This window comes from Chaetura pelagica, unplaced genomic scaffold, assembly GCF_000747805.2.
Source record: "Chaetura pelagica isolate M959 unplaced genomic scaffold, ChaPel_1.0 scaffold90, whole genome shotgun sequence".
Taxonomy (NCBI): Eukaryota; Metazoa; Chordata; class Aves; order Apodiformes; family Apodidae; genus Chaetura; species Chaetura pelagica.
The window spans coordinates 7,156,327-7,165,610 of NW_009953496.1; positions in this window are offsets into that span (position 1 = coordinate 7,156,327).

Below are 9,284 nucleotides of genomic sequence, written 5' to 3' on the forward strand. Positions count from 1 at the left end.
CTGCTGAAACCAGGGCAGGTAGGGAGAGAGGTTCCAGAAAGAAAAAAAACCCAAGAGCCCCGATAAACAAACAGCGTATTGATGCTCCAAAGAGAAGGAGCCCCAGCTCTACAAAAGTGCTGTTGAGGCTGGGCAGAGGGTCATATGCCTTAGCAGAAAGAAGAATGGAAAAAATTAAAAAGCCAAAAGCAGGAGAAGGTCAAGAGATGAGCAGGAGTATGAGTAACACTGTCATGAGATTCCCCTGGCGGCTTTGTCCAAGTACAGTTGGCAAAAAATTATATATTCTGCTATTTTCTCCATTTCTTTCTTTCAAAACTGACCAAACAGTTTATAATTAGATGCATGATATAGCTGGAAAAAGAAGATTAAGTGAGATAAGATATTAACATTAACATTGCTGGTTAATTGCCTGAAAAATCTGAGAGATCGAGGTGGGCATTTCTTCTAAAATCTCTAGTCATGATTTGTGTTTGTCTGCTTTTCCAGAGATCTAGTAACTCAAATTTGGGACTGTGAAGAGACAGGGAAGTTGGTGTTAAACTAACAGGAATTAATCAGGAGATGAAGGGCTTTCTGAATCAGTTGTCTTAGGCCACCTTTATCAGAGTTGGTAAAGAAGGTCACCTTATTTCCCTGTAGATTTTATCACTCTCAGAAAAAAGAGAGTGGAACACTGCTAATTAATTTATGCTAAAATATAAATATAAAGCTTTGCATCAAAACCAGGGAGAGGATTTTCTTGGCATACCAGCTGAAGTTTCGTCGCCTGCATCTGTGATCACTGAGCTCTGCTCTCAGAGCAAATTCTGCAGCGTTTGCAGAAGACAGCCAGCACAGGACGGCATGAGGGAGGGTGTGAGGACGAAAGAAGGAAAAACTCATGGAGAGAAAAGAAAGAAATGGAGCAAAAAGCCCCAGAAAAATGTACCGTTTATTCCAGGAAAAAAAGTACAGATCTAAAAAAGCACAAGTAGCCTTTCCCATTAGTGTTGACGCACTGACACCCACACACAAGGGGGAGAGTATGCCAAAATTCCAGTCACAGAGCAATGAAAATTAGATGAAAAAGGCAGAGAGAACAGTCTCAACAAAGTGGAATGATCCATCCTTGAGAAAGTGTGGATATCTGGAATATAATTGTTATTACTTTGTGCAGCAAATGAGTTGGAATTTAGGAGTCAGCTTTGCAAAGATGCTTTTCATAAATATAAGATAAGTTTCATAAATGGAATATTTAGGCTGTGCTATTTGTGTCATTTTGGAAAACAGTAAGCCTTAAATACAGCCATAAATGGATAACACTACTTACATAAATAAATAATGTGGCCTATTGTCATATAGCAAATCTATGACAAAACTGAGAACACAGGTTTCTTCATTGAGTCCTGTGGTTTACTTATTAAATAATCATATTTGCTTTTTGTTCTTACTCTTTGAGAGGCACTGATTTATACCAATGTATTTTTACCTGACTTGAAAAAAGTTTTTTAGAAAAGTTCTTGACCATTTTTAACAGAACAAATAATAGATACAGTCCAGAGCTCATGGCACTTCACAACTCCCTCCAGGTTTTAAAAACACCTGCTGACTTACTGCACAACTATTTTGTGCCTGCTCCGCTTCTTTTAGCATCTTCTTTAAAAGTGCTCTTTAAAAGTACAACATGGTCAAGGTCAGCAACTTTAAGACTTATGTTTTAGCAAAAATAAAAAAAAAATTAAAAAAAAATCAAACTGAAGGTAAGAAATAGAGATTGAAAAGTACAATACAAAAATAATTGAGCTTGAAAAACAAAATAAAAATTCAGTTTTACTTCAGGTTTCTACTTTCATGGCAGTGTAGACTTCCCATAAATAAATACAAGGAAAGGACTTCTGGCTTCTGGGTAACCTGAAGGGCCACTTGCAGTAGTTACTGAATAATATGTTTGTGGCTTGCCATCACACTGTTCTTTCCTGTTTGCTTCAGGTATTTAGCATGTACCTTATTTTACCAAACCCCAGAAACAGCAGCCCCATACATTTGAAAGCAAGTTGTCCATCTGAAATAAAATCAGGAGGCAGTGATAAATGAATACCAGAAAGTTTAGTAAAAATGCCTGTACAAATTTTAGCCAGTTCATTACATTGTGGGACATGGCAAACCAGTTTCTCTACACAAACAGACCTTTTTATGGGGTTGATTTCTTTCTTACCTGCTTTTGACATAACTTTCTGGAATCAATGGAGAAAACTCAGCATGAAACAGTAAGAGGTGTACCAGAGCTACATGTCAAATGTCTTTATTAGTATACAGGACATTGCTTTGTGTGATCAGTCATTTCAACCAGCTGCTACACTGGCAGGGGCTGAACTTCAGCTTGAACTCAGAGGAAGCATCCCAGGAAGACAGTGAGGGGGAACAGGGCATGTGCACCTGACTTCTCACTTTGCCAGTGTACAGGGACGTAGCAAGGGCTGGGCCTGGAGCAGCCCATTAGGAATGTCACCCACTGCCTGCAATCAGGAAGTTTTTAGGAATTTCCAAGCAAGGTGTAAAAAATGGAAGCCCTTCAGGTCACTGCACAGTGGAAAAAGGGTTTTGCTCTTTCCTCATGTGATGAATTGCTAAAAATGTGTAAGCTGAAATTCTCTTTGCCTGTTCCAATGAAGGAAAGAAATGAACATTTCTGAGAAAAATGTATTCTTTTTTGTTGCTGATGAGAAACATTTCCTCCAGCATGGAATATGTCAGTCACACAGGAAATGCAGTAATTTTCATGGTTTTAATTATTTCCACTGAAAAAGTGTTTTGTTTTCTCTTGAAAATCTTGTTTTTGCAAAAATCAACAAGTAAATGTCATAAATGCTGTGCTTCAACTTCTTGCTGATTTTTTACCGCAGTTGGCAACCTGAAAGCAATTTTATATACACTCATTAATACCAAATGTCTGAGTAAAGCCTTCCAAAGCCCATCAAAATTTTCAGATCTTTTCAGGCAAGCAGGAAAGGAAACCAGCCCCCAGTGCACAGGCCACTCCTTGTTCACCCCATGGGCACAAAGAAAGAAGCAACGTATGATCCTGCGATGATGGGGTTAAACCTTTAAGTCACCTGTTCCCCACAACTCTTATCTGGGTTCATTAATAGGTAGCAATGGACAGTGCAATGGACAGTGTAAGCTCAGAGGTGTCCAGGGGAAATTCGGTCCCTTTTACAGACCCAAGCCAGGAGCTCAAAGTCACTCAAGGTCAGTAGCCACCTCTAGCAGCTGCATCAGCCCCACAGGTGAGGTAGGCACTTCACTGGCAGAGAGGTTGGGGAGGAAACTGTTTCCTTCACACACACACACACACAAAATAAATAAAAAAGAAGGCTTCTCCCAGTTGCTACAAGAAGGGAGTGAAAGACATTCGGCCACCAGTTCTCCAGCGCCTTGTACCGTTTGATGTAGCTCCTGAAGAAAGGTTGTGCCTGTGTGGGTAGTAGTCACTTCGTTAGCCAACATGGATCAGTTGGGTATGTGCCTGCAAGACCCCATGGACCTTCTTAGGGAAGAAACCTTTGTGGGGCCATAGCATCAGAGTGGATCCTCACCAGTCATCCTCTTAAAGCACTTGGTGCTGGTCACAGCCAGCTGCGGTTCAGGAGCTGGCATTTGTTCTTCAATTGTTTGAGGTTTTATTTGCTTTTTTAAAAGCCCAAGGTACATATTGCCTCTGGCAAAGCTGAGTTAGTGATCTCTACCGTAGAAACAAACTCACTTCTGTGATTTTCTGTTTAGTTTACCAGTGTGACTTTTACACAGGACTTGCCACGCTGCTGAGGACAGCAGCCTGGGGGCTGCCACCTCCCCCTCCGGCCCCGTACCTTGGACACAGGCAGACACAGCCTTGAGAGACAGCAGCTGCTGCTCCTCACAGAGATCCCTGCCATCCCAGCACGGCTGCTTGCCCGAGTTACTTCTGTGAAACAAGAGACATTAGCTTCAGGAGCTGGGCCTCTCTTAAAATTTTAGAAGTCCTGGTGCACTCATTCGCTTTCTCCATGACATGGGCTGCCAGCCTACGAGCAACTCCATTCAGCAGACACCCTCCTCCCCCTTCTTGTTCAGATTCAGACTCTGTGCTGCTCAGTTTGGCTTAAACTTCTCTGTTTCAGACCAGTCACTGAAGCATTAATTGTTTACATTCACGCTGATGAAAATGGCACTGGCAAAGGCTGAGGAGCTGTCAGGGGAACAATGTGTGCTGAGCAGGAGACGCACAGTGCCCTGAGGAGCCACCGTGCTGCCTCCAAGCAGGACTGTCCCCAAGGAAGGGATGTCTGAGATTGAGTTCACAGCAGACAGGGTGCAAACAACGTTTTAGCCTTCCGATATGGCTTCTAACTTCAGCAAGTCTTGTCAAAGAAGAGTGGGCAGAGCATGGTGTTGTAGTTAGCTGTCATAAAGTTCATCTCTTGGTAAGGACTTCCCTACTGCAAACATAGGACACAAGAATGCTTTTTGCACATGCAGAGTCACTGACTTGGCTGAAGGCTACTTTCACACCACAAATAATAATCAGAAATTTAGAGCAGCACTAGGGTGGCTGCTTAGATGCAGCTACTTTTATAAGAGTAAAGGAACTTGCCAGTCTCTTCCTGGTTTCTCTGGGAAAGTAAAGACCTGTTTTCCTCTTCCATCCTCATCACAGAGAGATCAAGCCAATCTCTCTGACTTTTGGGGAAGCTGGTGAGGAGTTTTGGCACTGCCTTCAACATCTCCCCCTCCAGACAGGGAACTGTACATTTTCCTCATGCTCCACCTCCTTCACCAGATCTTGCCCTTTCTCTATCACACGGACATGCACACATACTTTCTTACTTCCAGCTCTCTGACCACGTCTTCTCCTCTCCCTCAGTCCACCCAAGGGGGCAGAGCAGCTACAGAAGCAAGAAGGGAAACTTAAACCTCCGGTTTCCTTCTGCGGAAAAGTCCCAGTTCACTGCAAGACATCTGACTTTTAAACAACTCTACCTGTGGCTTAGGGCTTTTTGTGACTAACAACCTATTTAGACATGTATACCCACGTTTATAATTGTAGGATTTGGCTCCCTTGCAAGTTCTAGAAGTTAATACACTAGAGTCAGCTCTCCAACTCTTGGACACTTGCCACTGAAATTAGAGGCAACGCTTTAAAGTCCCTAATTCCTGTAGTTCTGTGATTAGCACATCTACACAACCCACATCCACTCAATGGCATTATGTTTACAGGTTGCCTAGGGAAGCTGTGGAAGCCCCATCCTTGGAAGTGTTCAAAGGAAGGTTAGATGGGGCTCTGAGAAGCCTGATCTAGTGGAAGGTGACCCTGCCCATGCAGCAGGGTTAGATCTAGATGATCTTTAATGCCTCTTTCAACCCAAACCATTCTATGATTCTATGATATGAGTGAGGGAGCAGAAAGCACAACAGAGAAGCAGGCACAGAGCAGACCACTTTGGAGACAACAGTGAATTTTCTTCCATTTTAACAGTGATATGTAAATAATTATTTAAGTAGAGATCCCTCCATTAATTATTTCCCAAGCATTTAAGAAATAAGGCATCTGCAAATGAACAAACTACTGTGGAAATGCCAGTGTAAATGGCTTCCCCACCATCCTGTACACACCCTGTGTTACAGGCTGGGGTTGGAGCCCAATTTCCACCAGTCTCCAGAATGAGGCACTTCTGGGGCCCCCGTTTAGTTCAGAGGTGCCAGGGCTGGTTCTCTCCTCCTAAAGGGAGAGATGGGCAAGGTGCAGCCTCTTGGGCACCAGGAGCTGAGGAGGAAGGACACACTTACTGAGGATGCCACCTTTAGAGATTTCAGCTCTTAAGCTCTAACATGCCTATATGAGCCCTAGTTCCTGATTTAAACAAAACTAGACAGGTTTTTGCAGGAAGAGGAAGGCATACATTCTTGGCACAAAGGTTACATTTGCTGAATCTCAAGCAATTAATACGAGGCAGAATGGGGAAGTAATTATGACAGTAATGTTTTTGAAAGCAAATGTATTTTTGAGCACTGGCAAAAGCGTATCTTCCTCCTAGTACTGTTTGTGGAAAAAAAACTGTTTGCACTGAGTTTTGCTACAAGCAGATCTTAAATGCAGAGGACCTGCTGATTACAATGGCTGTGTCTGGAGTGAGGTTTTAAGGGCCAGGGCAAAGGGAGGCCAGGGACTGGAAAAGTCGAGTGTTGTGCTAGGCTGCTGTTCTGACCAGAAAACATGAAAGAGGCCTGGGCAGGCAACCAGGAAACCCGGGACAGGATGCTCAGATGGAGGGAAAGATGGCAGGAACTAGTGTTCTAAGTGCCTCAAAAAAGCAAGGCGCCAAAGTTGTACAGTTACAGCCAAGTAGCATTTGTACAGCCATGCACAGCTACTGGGATTATCGTAGGGAAAAAAGCTATCCCTAACTCTTCAGTGAAGTCTAGCAGCTGGGTCGGTACAGATTCCATTGCCAGGAGCCCTGCCCATGGCCAGCCACAGCCTGGGTACTTGCAGCAGCTACTGACGTTCACCTCAGGACAGGTCTTCTTTTACTGCTTTCCTCCTTAATTTCAAGCAAAGCTGTTGAAGTTAGCAGAGTGACAAGCGCCCCGAAACAAGGGCGCTTCTGCACTGCACGAAGCCGCGGGCACCCGCACGAGCACCCAGTGCCACTCACCGGGCGCCTGCTTTGCAGGACTCGCTTTGAGACACCAACTACCCTCACGTTCTCCACCCTCTGGTGACAGGGATGAACAGCAGCAGAGATTCAGGGGAGGTGTGGAGGGAATTTACCCATCACGGGCTCTGCCGCTTTGCTCGGACTCAGGGTCCAACGCGCTACAGCGATGTCACGTACCTTCCTTATGTTAATACCGGTATCATGATCTTCACCACAACATAAATCCATAGGAACTGTAGGCTCACAAAAGCAGGTTTCATATCCTTCATTTGGGTTTCTTGAGAACAGACAAGCAAATAAAGTCCGTTTTTATTTGGTTCAGATTAACACAGTTTGGGAGGGAGGGGAGAATCCACTGCTATTAATGGGCGTTTTTTGGATCTCTATTAAAAAGAATAACAGGTGTGTATTTTTATTCCACTAGAGGTCACCAGCACAATATTTTTGACAAGGAAGACTACAAGAAAGAACAGGATCATTTCATTTCAAGAAGTTCGCTTGGGATTTAGTTAGTTAGTTAGTTAGTTAAAGTGCCTGGATATTCCCCCAGGTGGGGTTATATATTATCATTATTGCTCTGAGTAGCTCCCAACCCTTTTTTTTTTTTTTTTTTTTTGCATTGGCTCCACAAACTGTTTCAAATTTAACAGGTCCGATGGTTTAAAAGGGACACGCACATCAATAAGCCGTCCCTCCACCCTGACTGCTTATTTTAGAGGGGGGGACACTGCTCCCCCTTTTCCCAGCCACCTGACTGGAATCTGTATCCTCCAAAAGCCCACTCGCCCCCCCCTTTCACTCTCCCTCGTATTACCAGGATGGAGAGGGAGAGCTGAGAGTTCCATTTACTGCATATCCTCTATATTCTCATCCCCTTTCATCGACTTACAACTTTCCTTACTAAGATCACATTTCACTATCATAAAACCACCCACATACAGCACATCTCATCCTCCTTCACATTTGCAAACCCACATTGACTGCAATCCACGAATTATCAATTTTTTTTTCCCAGGCAAAGACTTACTCCCAAACTTATTCCAATCTCCAGAATACATCCTAATGGCGAGCATTTAGTAATGTCACATCCTGCTGAGGACACATTATCCATTTTAATAACACAAAAACAAGACACAAGTGAAACAAAAAGACAGTATCAGACACATGCTAAACAACACTTTTTAACAGTTAGACAAGTAAAACAACTAGATTTTTTTCAGAATACCACCTTTAGACTGGTTCCCATTTTAGTCAGATCCCAATCAACGCACAGAAACAAAAAACGTAGTCCAATGACAACGAAGGTAATTCAAAAGACCAAAATTACCATAACCAGACTAACTGTAGTCTGGTAACAAAAGCACAAATTCCTAGGAACCGAGTTAACCAATCAGGGGACCCCCATTCTAAATTTAAGAGCTTATATGATACGAGGACGGGGGTCACAGCACGGACATTATTCACACAAACAAGTACAGAAACATCCCCAAAATAACATTTTCTGCAATAAGGTATACATCCAAGTTCCATTAAAAGACCACTTCTTCCCATCTTCCAACTTAAACAATGGCCACCACCAATTACAGTACTTTATCAAAGCTTTTTTATCCCCACTTCCACCCAATGGGCCCCAATCTCTTTCCAATGGGCTAAAATGCAACCCAAGGGACTTGGCTTTAAAGCTCCTCCACTCAGCTGCTCCCCATTATGTAATACACCACACCGGAATTTTCTTCCAGCAACAACATAAAACCATTAAAACAATTAAGCTTTCCAAAACATTAATGTTTCACTCACTTCACAGTTAAGGCTGCATCGCAGTCACTCAAGACATTTAATTCACAAATCTTTCAACAATCCCCATAAAATAAAACTATGCAATTCCTACTAACAGTCCCAAACCGAAAATCGGTATTTCCAATAATAATTCAATATCCAGATAACATTTACCAAGTTCACAACGTAAAATAACATTTGCCAAGTCTGATGACCAGGAAACCGATGCCGAACCGAAATTTGCACACCCACGTGCGCTGGAACCACCAAGCAGGTACAAACGCAGAATTGGCCGTAACCAGAGTCGTGCCTGCACTGGTACCCCACCCTGCGGGGTTCTCACGAACTGCGACTTACGAGGCAGCCCGGTCCCAAAACAAAAATCATGCCTTATTCTTGCCAGAGGTCCTTGTCTGCTCCCGCCTGGATCCACCGAATCAGTGAGTCCCTCCCCAGAGCTCTCTGGGGGCAGCCTCGGGGGTCACCGATTCAGAGGTTCCCGCAGCAGGGCAGAGAAAAGTGCCCCATCTGGGGTGCTAAACTGCAACAAAAATTCTGAGCTTCCAACCCCCTTTGCTTTCTAACACTCCTCACCGAAGTGGGGGGCGAGGTGCGGCTGGGTGAGGATTCCCAGATGAAGACCCAACAACAACAAACAAGCTGTATTGAGCAGCCATTCTTTATTGCAGCTCTGGGGATTCTCCACCCTGAGTGCTCCGACCAGTTAGCAAAACACCCCAACTAATATACACCAAAAACATGCATATTCATATTTTATGTCAATGAGTTCCTAGAATTCTCTTACATAGTCATTTTATTTCCTGGGAT